General features: G+C 53.8%; 1 protein-coding gene across 4 annotated transcripts in view; it reads right to left on the bottom strand.

Annotated features, from left to right (window-relative positions):
• Window positions 1–8,416: 8,416 nt before the first annotated feature.
• LOC144378888 (uncharacterized) overlaps window positions 8,417–12,294 on the bottom strand; it is a 13,708-nt gene continuing 9,830 nt past the window's right edge. The window contains exons 3-4 of one of the 4 annotated variants that reach the window (XR_013440828.1): window positions 10,489–10,725; window positions 8,417–10,023 (exon numbers count right to left, since the gene is read on the bottom strand). The gene's annotated coding sequence lies outside the window, so the exon portion shown is untranslated. The remainder of the gene's footprint in view (window positions 10,024–10,488; window positions 10,726–12,294) is intronic. The other 3 variants (XR_013440829.1, XR_013440830.1, XR_013440827.1) reach the window with 3 other exon arrangements.

The raw sequence follows: 12,294 nt of genomic DNA on the forward strand, positions 1-12,294 counted from the left end.
TGTATTTAAGAATTTTATGAACTGCTTTTCTTTTCTTTTTTTTTTTAAAGATTTTATTTATTTATTTGACAGAGAGAGAGTTAGTGAGAGCAGGAACACAAGCGGGGGAGTGGGAAAGGGAGAAGCAGGCTTCCCGCCGAGCAGGGAGCCCGATGCAGGTTTCGATCTCAGGACCCTGGGATCATGACCCGAACTGAAGGCAGACGCTTAACGACTGAGCGTCCCGGGCGCCCCAAGATTTTATTTATTTGACACAGAGAGAGAGAGTGAGTGAGCACAAGCAGAGGGAGCAGCAGAGGAAGAGGCAGAAGCAGGCTCCCCACTGAGCAGGGAGCCTGATGCAGGGCTCGATCCCAGGACCCTGGGATCAGGACCTGAGCCTAAGGCAGACGCTTAACCAACTGAGCCACCCTGGTGCCCCAAATTGTTTTTCTATGTAATTGCTTTCCTCTATTTATTCATTAAAAAATATTGTTTTGGGGGGCACCTGGCTGGCTCAGTCGTAAGAGTGTGTAACTCTTGATCTCGGGGTCGTAAATTCGAGCCCCACATTGGGGGTAAAGATGACTAAAATAAAAAATAAATTTAAAAACCCGAGTGCAAGACTGTTGAATCTCAGATCTGTACCTCTGAAACAAATAATGCAATATATGTTAAGAAAAAAAGAAGAAGATAGCAGGAGGGGAAGAATGAAGGGGGGGAAATCGGAGGGGTAGATGAAACATGACAGACGATGGACTCTGAAAAACAAACTGAGGGTTCTAGAGGGGAGGAGGGTGGGAGGATGGGTTAGCCTGGTGATGGGTATTAAAGAGGGCACGTTCTGCATGGAGCACTGGGTGTTATGCACAAACAATGAATCATGGAACACTACATCTAAAACTAATGATGTAATGTATGGGGATTAACATAACAATAAGAAAATTTAAAAAAAAAGAATGTAATTCTATGAAATAGAATAAAGAGTAGAAATGGTAATGTCATTTGAAAAAAAAAATTTAAAAACCCGAATAAAAATAAAAATATTGTTTTGAGGAGTCCATACTCTTCTCCAGGTGGCCATGGCATGCAAAGGTCAAAGGTGTCTCATCTAGAGAGAGGACAATCACTCGGGTGGGGTGGGAACTGGCACGCAGGGCAGGCCCACACTGCCAGGGACAGGACCATCTAAGGACTGGCCACCCAGCCCACAGAGCACAGAGACCCGGCCAGGTCTGGCAGGGCGGGAGGTCACCAGGAACACCTCTCCCCCAGGTCATCCAGCACCACCCCAAACCTTCAATTATGAGGATACAGCCATAGTGTACCAGGTTCTGAGCACATCCTCGGAGGCCAGGCGGGAAAGGGGGTAGAGGTCCGCAGATGTCCCACCGAGCGCCCAGCATGGCCCCAGCCCCTCTCCCCCGTCTGCCCAAAGCCGCAGAGCTCCGGGTTCTACACACGCCAGGTGGAGTCCCAAGGGGCACCGTCCCCTTAACAGAGAGGGGTCGTTCAGGCCCGCAGCAGTGTGACTGAATCCCAGCGTTGTTACAAACGTGGAGACTGAGGCCCAGAGAGGTCAAGTGACTAGTCTGAGGTCACACAGCCAGATGACGGCAGGGCCACAGGAACCCAGGCCTCTGGACTCCCCAGCGGGGGTCTGTCCCCACCATAGCCTGCGAAGGCAATGGGTAGAACAGGTCTGGGGTGATGCCAAGGGATGCACAGAAGGCATATTTCCGTGTTCTCAAGGTAAGATGTATGCAGTAAGAGAAGTGAAAATTTGGGCCCTCCGAGCAGGGACACACAGCTCTACCCATTATATTTTTTTAAAGGTGGGGGGTGGAGTAAGGTCAGGGGCTCAGAGCCAGGCTGCCTGAGTAAAAATCCAGACCCGGTCATTCCTGTGACCTGTGGCCTGCATGCTCCGTGCCTCAGTTTGCTCATCTGTAAAACAAGCTAGTACCTACCTATTCAGGAAAACTATTCTAAGCATTTTTTAAAGCTGGGAAATGCTCTAACACATTAACAGTGGGATTCTAGGTGATTTAATTTTGTGGGTTTTTGTGTGTGTGTGTGTGTTCACCAGTACATTTCCAGCTGTTTTGTCTCCCACTCACTGGACAATTCCGGACTGGCTGGAACTCGTCTATCTTAGGCACCGAGGATGGTGCCCAGTGCCCTGGACGTATCTGTTGACCGAGCGAACAATCAGGAACACCCACTTCAGTAGAGAATATTTCTATTCAAAGTGGTTCTGATAAGAGGCAGACATAGAGAGCCACAGGGGAAAGGGGACCCGGAGCTAAAGGGAAGGGGCATCAGTGGTAGACGGGTCTGGGGGCGGGGGGGGCACAGCCTTTTGTAGCGATCTGCAGGGACAGAAGCCCCGACAAGGAAGCCCAGGGGTGCCACAAGCTCCGTGGGGTACAGTAGAAGGGGGTGGGCAGGTGGTGCGGCCACCGATGAGGGCCCAGAGTGTCTTGCTGCTCTTCTGGACTTGGAGACCACTGGGCTCTCTGGAGCAGGAGAGAGCTTCAGGAAGAGTCCCGAGGGAGGCCGGGGCAGTGACCCTGACGGGGGCACATGGTCCGGTTGGAGCTGGTGTGGTTGGCCGGGATGGGAAGAAAGGGATGTGATTTCTGGAAGGGAAAGCTGGCGGGGAGCTGACCTTCCCACCGAGCAGACTCCAGGCCCAGACGGCCCCCACCCTGGGGTTCTCATATGCTTTTTAAAAAAAAGATTTATTTATTTATTTGAGAGAGAGAGAAAGAACGCAGTAGAGGAGCAGAGGGAGAGGGACAGCCTCAAGCAGATTCCCCACTGAGCATGGAGCACGACACGGGCTCTATCTCACGACCTGAGCTGGAACCAAGAGTCGGATGCTCAACGGACTGAGCCACCCAGGTGCCCTCTCATATGCCTTTAGGGAGCAAAGAGCTCCGGCCTTAGGTAAACTCAGAACACAGAGAAAGAGGGAACTGCCCAGCTGGTCTATGAGGCAATCATAACCTTGACACCAAACTCCGATGCAGGAAACGTGAGAAAGCGACGCGCCGGGCCATCTCCTTCGTGAACACAGATGCAAAAATCCTCCCCGAGTAACAAACCGGACCTGGCCATACATGAAAAGGCTCATACAAGCACAGTCACGCTGGCTTTGTCCCAGGAATGCAAGACTGCTTCCGTAAACAGAAAAGTCAGCATCGTCGACTACTTTAGAGAAAAAAGGAGAAGTCATACCATCCTCTCTACGGTTGCAGATGAAATTGGAGATCCATTCATGAGAAGAACCCTGCTTAGCAAACCAGAAACCGAAGGGACTTCTCGCTCTGATAAGGGGCAGTTACAAACCCCCATCACATCACAGGCCATGCTGGGGCGTTGAATGCTCTCCGGCAAGCATGGACACACCACAAAGGGGCCCATTGTTGCCACTTCCAGTGCGGGTCAAATGGTACTGGAGGCCCTGGACAGTGCACTAAGGCAAAGGGAAAAAAAGATATAAAGATTCGAAAGGAAGAAACAAAACTGGCATTATTTAGAGACGATAGAGAAGTCAAAGGATTAACAGATAAGTTACTAGAACACAAGAGTTTAGCAAGGTTGCTGGGAATAAAAAATCACTATGCAAAAAAACCCCTACATCTTTAAAAAATTCTAGCTACAATTAGAAAATGAAGAACAGCCATTTACAATGACATCAAACATAGGCATTTTTTTTTTAAAGATTTTATTTATTTCCTTATTTAGAGAGTGCGCACCCCAGTGAGCGGGGTGAGGGAGAGGGAGAATCTGGAGCAGACTCCCAGCTGAGCCTGGAGCCCGCCTCGGGGCTCGATCCCATGACCCCAAGATCATGACCTGAGCTGAAACCAAGAGTGATTCACTCAACTGGTTGAGCTGCCCAGGCGCCCCTCAAACATAGGCATCTTAATAAAACATGTCCAAGAGATCTCTTTTTTTTAAGATTTTATTTATTGAGAGAGAGAGGAAGCACGAGCGGGGGGGGAGGGGCAGAGGGAGAGGGAGAAGCAGACACCCCGCTGAGCAGGGAGCCTGATGTGGGGCTCGATCCCAGGACCCCGAGATCATGACCTGAGCCCAAGGCAGACGCTTAACCAACTGAACCCCCAGGCGCCCCTCTTCTCTGGGATTTAGTTTCCTCCTGCGTGAAATGGTGGGAATGGTACCTAGGCCCTTGGGATGACTGAAAGGCAGCTGGCGCCCAGCCAACAGTCCCTGGAAGCCTCTCTGGGGGAAGAAGGAAGGTTGAATCCCCTTCCCTTGCCCTGTGCCTCTGGGGGACGATGCACCTGAGGCTGATGCAGCCAGTGGGGCTCTGGCCAGCTGCCCAGGTGCACTGAAGACGATGCCCCACAGCTCCAAACCCCCACCGTTCCGCTCTCACGCTTCCCCCCAGCTGCCTGCCTTCTGTACCCCAGCGCCGTTCTTCCAGCCACTTCAGCTTGCTAAGCACCTACCTGCAAGCCCCGTCCCAAATGGGCTCCAGCTCGGTCCAGCTGTCAGTACCCAGCAGAGCCCCCTGCCAGCTCTGGCCAGGGCTCACCTGAGCAGGTGTCCACCGCACAGCACCTGCTCACACACCTGTTAGGTCTGGGCTGGACCTGGCTTCAGTGCAACTGCCTGCCCACCCACTGTCACTCACATCTGTTTGGATCACTACCATTTCCTCCATTTCCTGTGCTCTGGCTGGGCACGGGGTGAGACAGGTGGCCCCTGTCCCGGGGCATTCATGAGCTCCTGGGCAGGTTAGTGACCAAGCTCCCCAGTGAAAGCTGTACTCCACGAGGACGGCCTCCATAGCCAGATGACTCCACCCACAGAAGTGGGTTAGATGGAACCCGTGCCCTAGTCCTGCTGAGGGGTGCTCCTTGGTCCGCAGTCTCCCCACCCTGGGTCCTCTGGGTCCTGAGCCCCTGGATGCTATTGCAAGTTAGAGATAAAAGCCCATGTAGAAACTAGCAGAAATGGGCAATGTTGTGATTTGGCGGGGGGTGGGGGGAAGGCGCTTTTCACAGATACCATAAAGTAAGGACTTCAGCCCAGAGGGGACCTACCCAAGGACACAGGGAGTTAGTGGCAGAGATAAACGGAACTCAGGTCTCTGACTGTGGGCCAGTGCTGCCCGCCCCCCTGCGTTGCTCTGTGCTTCCACGCGAAGCCCTGGGCGGAGCACCACCAGACGCAGGGTGGGCGACCGCTCGCACGGTGTCCCCTGCAGCCTCTCCCTCCACAGTCAGGAGGTAGGGCAGAACCAGGCTCCAGAGGCCGGGTCCCCAGCCACGCAAGCTCTCGTGGCAGCACGGCACAAGCACAGGCTGCTCAGCCCTCTCTCTCCTGCGCTTTGTCCCACTGAACTTGCACAGTCTTTTTTTTTTTTTTGAAGATTTTATTTATTTGACAGAGAGAGAGAGCACGAGCAGGGGGAGTGGGAGAGGGAGAAGCGGGCTTCCGGCAGAGCAGGGAGCCCGACGCAGGGCTCGATCCCAGGACCCCGGGATCATGACCTGAGCTGAAGGCAGGTGCTTCATCAACTGAGCCACCCAGGCGCCCCATAACTTGCAGTCTTTACCCCAAACTGTGAGGTCTTGAAGCCCGACACAGAACAGATGCCCACGTGGAGGAACTGCCTGGTAGTGGCCCCGAGAAGTCTCCTCCACGCCGTCTGCCCCACTTACCTCCCTCCCCCACGTGGGCCCAGGTGCTTCCTCACCTCACCTTGATCCTGAGACTGTGGCTCCACTCCAGCAATAGCCTTACTTGTTTTACAACTTTTAAGCTGAGGTAGGTTCCAGCCTCGTTTAGTGCCGAGTTCTCTCCTGAGGTCTGTCTAGAAAGCTGCTCTTAGGACAAAGAGCCACACCCATAAAGCTGGTCTTCCTACCGAGTGTCTTGATTCCAGCATGGGTTTGGGTTGTTTGTGGGGTCAGATCCTTGTAAAACCACCCCGCAACTTGGCCTGAGGCTGGGGCCTGGCCGACTTCGAGCAACCCCCCGGCATGTGCAAGGAGTACAGGCGGAATTTAAAGTGGAAAGTTCGCTCTGCCCCCTCCCCGACCCCGAGGGCCGACAGAGTTGGTAATTGGGAAGGCGGAGGCTCGTCGAGGGGCCGGGCCGTGACGCTCAGTCCGGTTCCCAAGGGAGCTAGCGGTTTGCGACGCTGCAGCCAGAGGTGCTGCTCCTGGGGAGGGGGGCCCAGGCGGACTCCAGCTCTTCCTCAGCAAGCCCTGAGTGAGCTCTTTGTAGGGACACCACTAATACGCAATCCCTGCGCTCAAGGGGCATGCAATCAAACCGGGAGAAACAGCAGGCACCCACACCTGGACACGGGGAAGGGAGGATGGTCCTTTCGGGCTGCATAACAAAGTACCATAGGTGGGGAGGCTTCGGAACAACAGACGCTAGTTCTTACCGCTCCGGAGGCAGTGAGGAGCAGACGGCCTCAAGGCCTCTCCCCACGCTGTGCCCTCACAGGGTTGAAGGAGTAGAGGCGCTCTCTGGGGTCTCATTCATAAGGGCACTAACCCCACTCCGGAGGGTCCCACCCGCATGACCGCCTCCTCACGCCATCACTTTGGGGATGAGGCTGCAACACGGGGCTCCAGGGGGGACACAGACATTGAGTCCTTAGCAGGCTCTTTGCAGTGGTGATATTTCCAACGGACAACGGCTAGCAACGGGAGTTAGCTTACAGAACCACCGGCTGGGCTGGAAACATGCACCAGGGACCCAGGAATGGCTGCACCTGCCGAAAGGGGCTCAGGTCAGAAGGCGGGGAAGCAGGAGGCCACCACCGGGGCTGCGGAGCCAAGCCTGTGCAGCAGGGGGGAGGTGGGGCAGGAATCAGAAAGCAGGGCAGAGGCCCTGACTCAAGTGCACCGTGTGGCTGGCCCAGCAATGCCCAGAAAGCCCGTCCCAGGGAAGCCTCGTGCGGACAGGGGCCTCTGCCTTCCCGGAACGCAGACGGCCCTCGGCGCTGGGGAGGGCGCAGAGCCGCTTCCTGCCTTAAGTTCAGCCTGTAATGCGCGCGCTGCCCAGGCCTGCACACTCCAAAGCCTACGCTTAATGTCGGCCTCCCAAATTGGGCAACTGATGGAAGGAACCCAATTGTTGCTCAGAACCCCAGTTACCAGGGAGTGTGAGAGCTGGTCTTTACCTTCCTGGTCTCTGCCTTCCCAGAAGTGGCGTGGGCAAGAGGGCTTCCAGCACGAGGCTGGGAGGAGAGCGGAGTTAAGTGGCCGGGAGACCTGATCCCAAAGGCAGGTGCCTGCTTCCGGTGTGTGCTGGGAGCGGGCGGTGAGGGTGAGCAAGAGGGCCAGAGCTCAGCTTTGCACACACAGACTGCAGAGGCTCTGGGACTCCTTCCCAGGCCTGCATTTCTCAAGGTGGTGGCGAGCTTTTCCTGCACAAGATCATTAATCCATGCGGAGAAAAATCAATGAAAGCCCGTTGACTGAAAAAAATAACCGGGTGGAATTTTTCTAGGGGAATAAAAAGCTCCGAACCATAAGTCATCTACTCGCTCTATTAATAACCCAGGAAGCCATGGCTGGCAGACAGACAGGTGCGGGACATACACACATGGCCTCCGCTTTGGGGGGTGGGTTCTGTGGGAAGCTGCGCAGGGGCGGTAGACACACGGAGACAGGAAGGGCCAACAGCAGAGGTGGAGAGGGACACAGAGGGTAGGCCAGGCCCAGGGGACAGGGCAGAGCTGCAGAGACAAGTGAGGAGGGGTGAGTCTGTTCCTCCTTCTGGAAGTAAGAACTCTGTTCAGTTCACTGTACCTGGAAAAGGTAACACCGTGCTTCTGGAAGCAGCTTCCAGCTCTCTAACCGGCAGGAGCAGCCTTGGTGCACTTCTCCCAGCGACCCAGGGGTGGGCCGCCAGCCTCCCTCCAGCCCTGGGCCCTCACTCCCCAGCTTGCTCGGGTCCAACAGAGAGGCTTGTCTTCAATTCTCGATCCTCGGGGCCTCGCCAAAGGTAACGAGGACTAACGAGGGTGCATCCCCGGGCCCTTCCTCCGGGCTCAGGTAGCCCGGGGATAGAGGCAGAGGCCCCAGCACACACACCAGCACAGAGCACTGCGCCGGCACCGTAAACACGCCGCCCGGACCCAGGCTGCTCAAGGGGCAGCGTGGGGGGCCAGCGGGCAGCAGTTAAAGGGCCCGTGTGTGGAGGCAGAGCCCGGGGAGGAAGGCCTTGCAGACGGCAAGGCAGGCAGGGAGGGACAAGGCGCATCGGGGGCCCCGCAGAGAGCCTGGAGCGGCAGCGAAGCAGGGCCCACCAGGGGCTTTTGAGGACAGGTCAGTGGCACGCAGCTGGCTCCGGCTGGCGGGGGTGGGGGCTGCCAGGTCAACCAGGAGGAGGGCAGAAAAGGTGCTTTCAGTGCAGCCTCGCACCTGGACACCCAGCCTGGGTATCTCAAGTGATTTGTATCACAAATCAGTTCAAGGGTTTGTTGTTGTTTTTTTTTAATTTTATTTATTTATGTATTTGAGAGAGTGAGTGTGGGGGGAGGGGCAGAGGGAGAGAATCTCAAGCAGACTCCCTGCTGAGCGAGGAGCCCAATGAGGGACTCCATCCCATGACCCCAAGATCATGACCTGAGCCGAAATCAAGAGTCGGATGCTTAACCCACTGAGCCACCCAGGTGCCCCTGGGTTTTTATGACTTGAGTGCTGTGCGTCCCCCCCAAGTTTGCGAGCTCCGTGGCACCTCTCCACCTGAAGAGGCCTGGGTGAAGCCTGTCTGGCACCTGGTCACCTGCATGTCCCCCGGAAACCCCGGGCACCCCGCAGGGTGGGGACCACAGGGAGCCCCGGGTCACTGGTGAACTGACCTGTGGCTGTTTTGTCCTCTGTACTGTTTGCTGGGGAAACAGCTGGACAGCCCGGACACAGCCCGGAAGTATGAGGAAGGAGCGTGCGGGGCTGGGGCCAGAGCGTGTCTCTCTGGGAATGGCGTCAGGGCTGGAGTCACCACTGTGCCCAGCGAGGGAAGGACAGGAAGGACCCACGAGGAAGCAGGTGGAGCGCCTGGACACAGCTAACCCTGTGCGGCCCATCAGGCTTTCGAGTGGGGAGAGAGGGTCCAGGTACCAATTCTCCCTTCTGGCAGAAATGTTACTGTTGGCTGAGTGTTCAAAAGATCTGATAGGAAATGAGAAATGATGGTGGGAAAGGCGCAAATTCAATATAGATGATTTGGCTTCCCCAAGATTTTCTTCATTTGCTACCTTTCTCTCTCTCACTTTTTTTTTTTTTAAGATTTTATTTATTTGACAGAGAGAGACAGCGAGAGAGGGAACACAAGCAGGCGGAGTGGGAGAGGGAGAAGCAGGCTTCCCGCTGAGCAGGGAGCCCGATGTGGGGCTCGATCCCAGGACCCTGGGACCATGACCTGAGCCGAAGGCAGACGCTTAACGACTGAGCCAGCCAGGCGCCCCGGCTACTTTTCTGATTACAAAATACGTGCTTATCTGCACACCCATGTGCACGGCAGCATTATTCACAACAGCTACAATGTGGAAGTAGTCCCAAGTGTCCACTGAGGCATGAACGAACAGGCAAGACTTGGTGTGTATGTACGATGCGCTGCTGTTTCACCTCAGGAAGGGAATTCTGAGACCTGCTCCCACATGCAGGAACCGGGAGGACGTTTGTTAAGTGAGATAAGGTGGTCACGAAGGGACAAATGCCGCATGATGCACTGACAGGCGGGAGGCACCTGCACCAGTCACATTCGCGGAGGCGGAAAGTGAACGGTGGGCGCCAGGGTTGCAGGCACGGGGAAGGGGGCTCCTGCTGAACGGTGAGGTGATGCGTACTGGAGACGGTGGTGGCTGCACGATGGGGAATGTGCTTAGTGCCACCGCACTGCGCGCTTAAACACAGCGCAGGTGCGGGGCGCCTGGGAGCTCAGTCGGCGAAGCATCCGGCTCTGGATCTCAGCTCAGGGTTTGATCTCAGGGTTGTGAGTTCAAGCCCTGCATCGGGCTCCGTGCTGGGCGTGAGCCTACTTAAAAAAAAATGGCTAAGATGGTAAATTTTATACTTTGTCTTTTACGGCAATAATTAAAAAAAAAAAAAATCAGGAAAAAAACCCCGTATGTGAAAACTACACACACGTGTAAAAAAAAGAACGCAACTGCCCAGAATCCCACTTCCCAGAAGTAAACCATTGTTTTGACATACTTACCTCCCCACTTTTTCTCTACCTTTTCCCAAAAAAAGTTGGAATTACACTATATACCCCAATGATCTACATTTCTGATTATTTTATCAGCAGTTCTTTACACTATTAAAACCATACGTATACAAAAATCAGTGGCTTTATAATATTTCACAGGGAATTGTGCATTATTGGCATCCGATTGCCAAGAGAAAACGCTTCAGCCGAACAGAAGAGACTCCCCCTCTGATGTGCCATCCCCTCCATTCCACTCCCCTCCCTGTTCCCAGAAGGGACTACTGACAGTCTGACCTGCTCCAGTGTGTCAGGAACGGGTGGGTCCGTGCAATGGCTCACACAAGCCTAGTGGTACCAGTGGGTTTCCAGCTCCACGGTGCTGGACTGACGCCCCGAATTCTCTTTGTCTTTTCCTCACAGTCCTAAAATGGCTGCCACAGCCCGAGCCGTCATGCTGGTTTTTGGGCAGGAAGGAGGGAGAGGGGCTGTCTTCTCTTGAGGCTTTATCTTTCCGTTAGGGAAGCAAAGCCACTGCAATAATAATACACACTCTCCTTAACATTTCATTGGCCAGAACTGGGTCACATTCCCTCTGACTCCTCAGAACACTCACTGGCTAAAGGAAATAAGGTGGCCCTGGATGTTTAGCCAAGCACCATTCATCTGCTAAGCAAAGGTAGTTCCTCAGCCCCTCCCTAGGGGACATTTCTCCCCGACGTGAACAAACTGGAGCTCTGGAGGGACGGAGCACTGGGTGCTGAGAGCCATTGTCAGCCAGGAACAGAGTGGACGCCCCAGGGGTCCCCACATGTCCTGCTCCACAGACACACACATACACACGTGTGCATGGGACACACAGTAACACATTCAGCCATTCCTCCGGGTTGTTTCTAGAAGACCTTTCTGCCGTGGGACCCGTTTACACGAGGGCCACCCGAGAGCAGGCTGCTGGTGCCGGGCTGGTGGGGGGAGTACCCGGCATGAGTCAGGGCACCTCCCCATCTCCATGTTTGTGCGACAGATCCCAGTGTCTACTGGGATGAAGATTTAATTACACTTTACATTTTGTTATGTGACAGGTAAGTTGCTACATTTGGTTCCTATAAAAACAACAGTTTGCACAGAGGATGGGGAGATGGGAGTTAAAAGCCAGTGTGTGAAGAGCAAGCAACCCGCAAGCTGGTTTGCAACCCGGAACAGCAGAGGAGGGGAAGTCAGATAAACTTTGACATTGCAAGCTCGCTCCTGGCCATGGCCACCTGCCTGGACTACAGCCAGAAGTGGACTGCTTCTGTTCTCTCAATGAGTGGGCTTTGCATCTAGAATTCAGTGGTTTGGGGGGAAAAGGGGGTGAGCGGTGTCCAAGGGAAATCACTACTTAACAGCTGTGAGAAGTATGTGCGAGCAGGTCTATAAAACACTTCTAGCTGCCGGGGACGCCAACAGTATCATTGTTGACCTGCTAACCTCTGGATTAATACATCAATCAATACGGCATTTATTTCCACAGGAAATGGTCCTTTTATGTGGACTCTCTCTTTGTTGTGGTGGTTGTGACAGGACCTGACTTGTAATACCACTCTCTTCAAAAGGGCTGGATGAGGGGCACCGGCTGGCTCAGTTGGTGGAGCGTGCGACTCTTGATATTGGGGTCGTGAGTTTGAGCCCCGCATTGGGAGTAGAGTTTACTTAAATAAATAAAAACTTAAAAAAAAATAAAAGGGCTGGATGAAAGACTGGGTCAGCTTCCTCTGAGCAGGTCAAAATAAGATTATCTTCCCAAAGCACAGTCTACTTAAAGAATTTCCTTTTTGAATATGCTTTTGAGAAATAACTAGAAATAACACATCACTTTCTCGTAGCTTGCGGCAAACGAGAGTCTTTCCTTTCTTCACATTATAAACTAATTTCAAGACTGATGATCTTTCACTGTGTTTGAAAAGAATTTTCTAGAATTCTGTCTCATTTCCAGGCACTTGTTTATTTGCTTGCAAATGTGGACATTCACGTTATGCAAAAAATCTTAGGAGCAAGTAAGCTAGAATTCCGAGTTCTCAGAGGGTTTGATTCCTTTAAGACTCAGACAACAGTTTAACCCAG

Source organism: Halichoerus grypus, chromosome 8, assembly GCF_964656455.1.
Source record: "Halichoerus grypus chromosome 8, mHalGry1.hap1.1, whole genome shotgun sequence".
Classification (NCBI taxonomy): Eukaryota; Metazoa; Chordata; class Mammalia; order Carnivora; family Phocidae; genus Halichoerus; species Halichoerus grypus.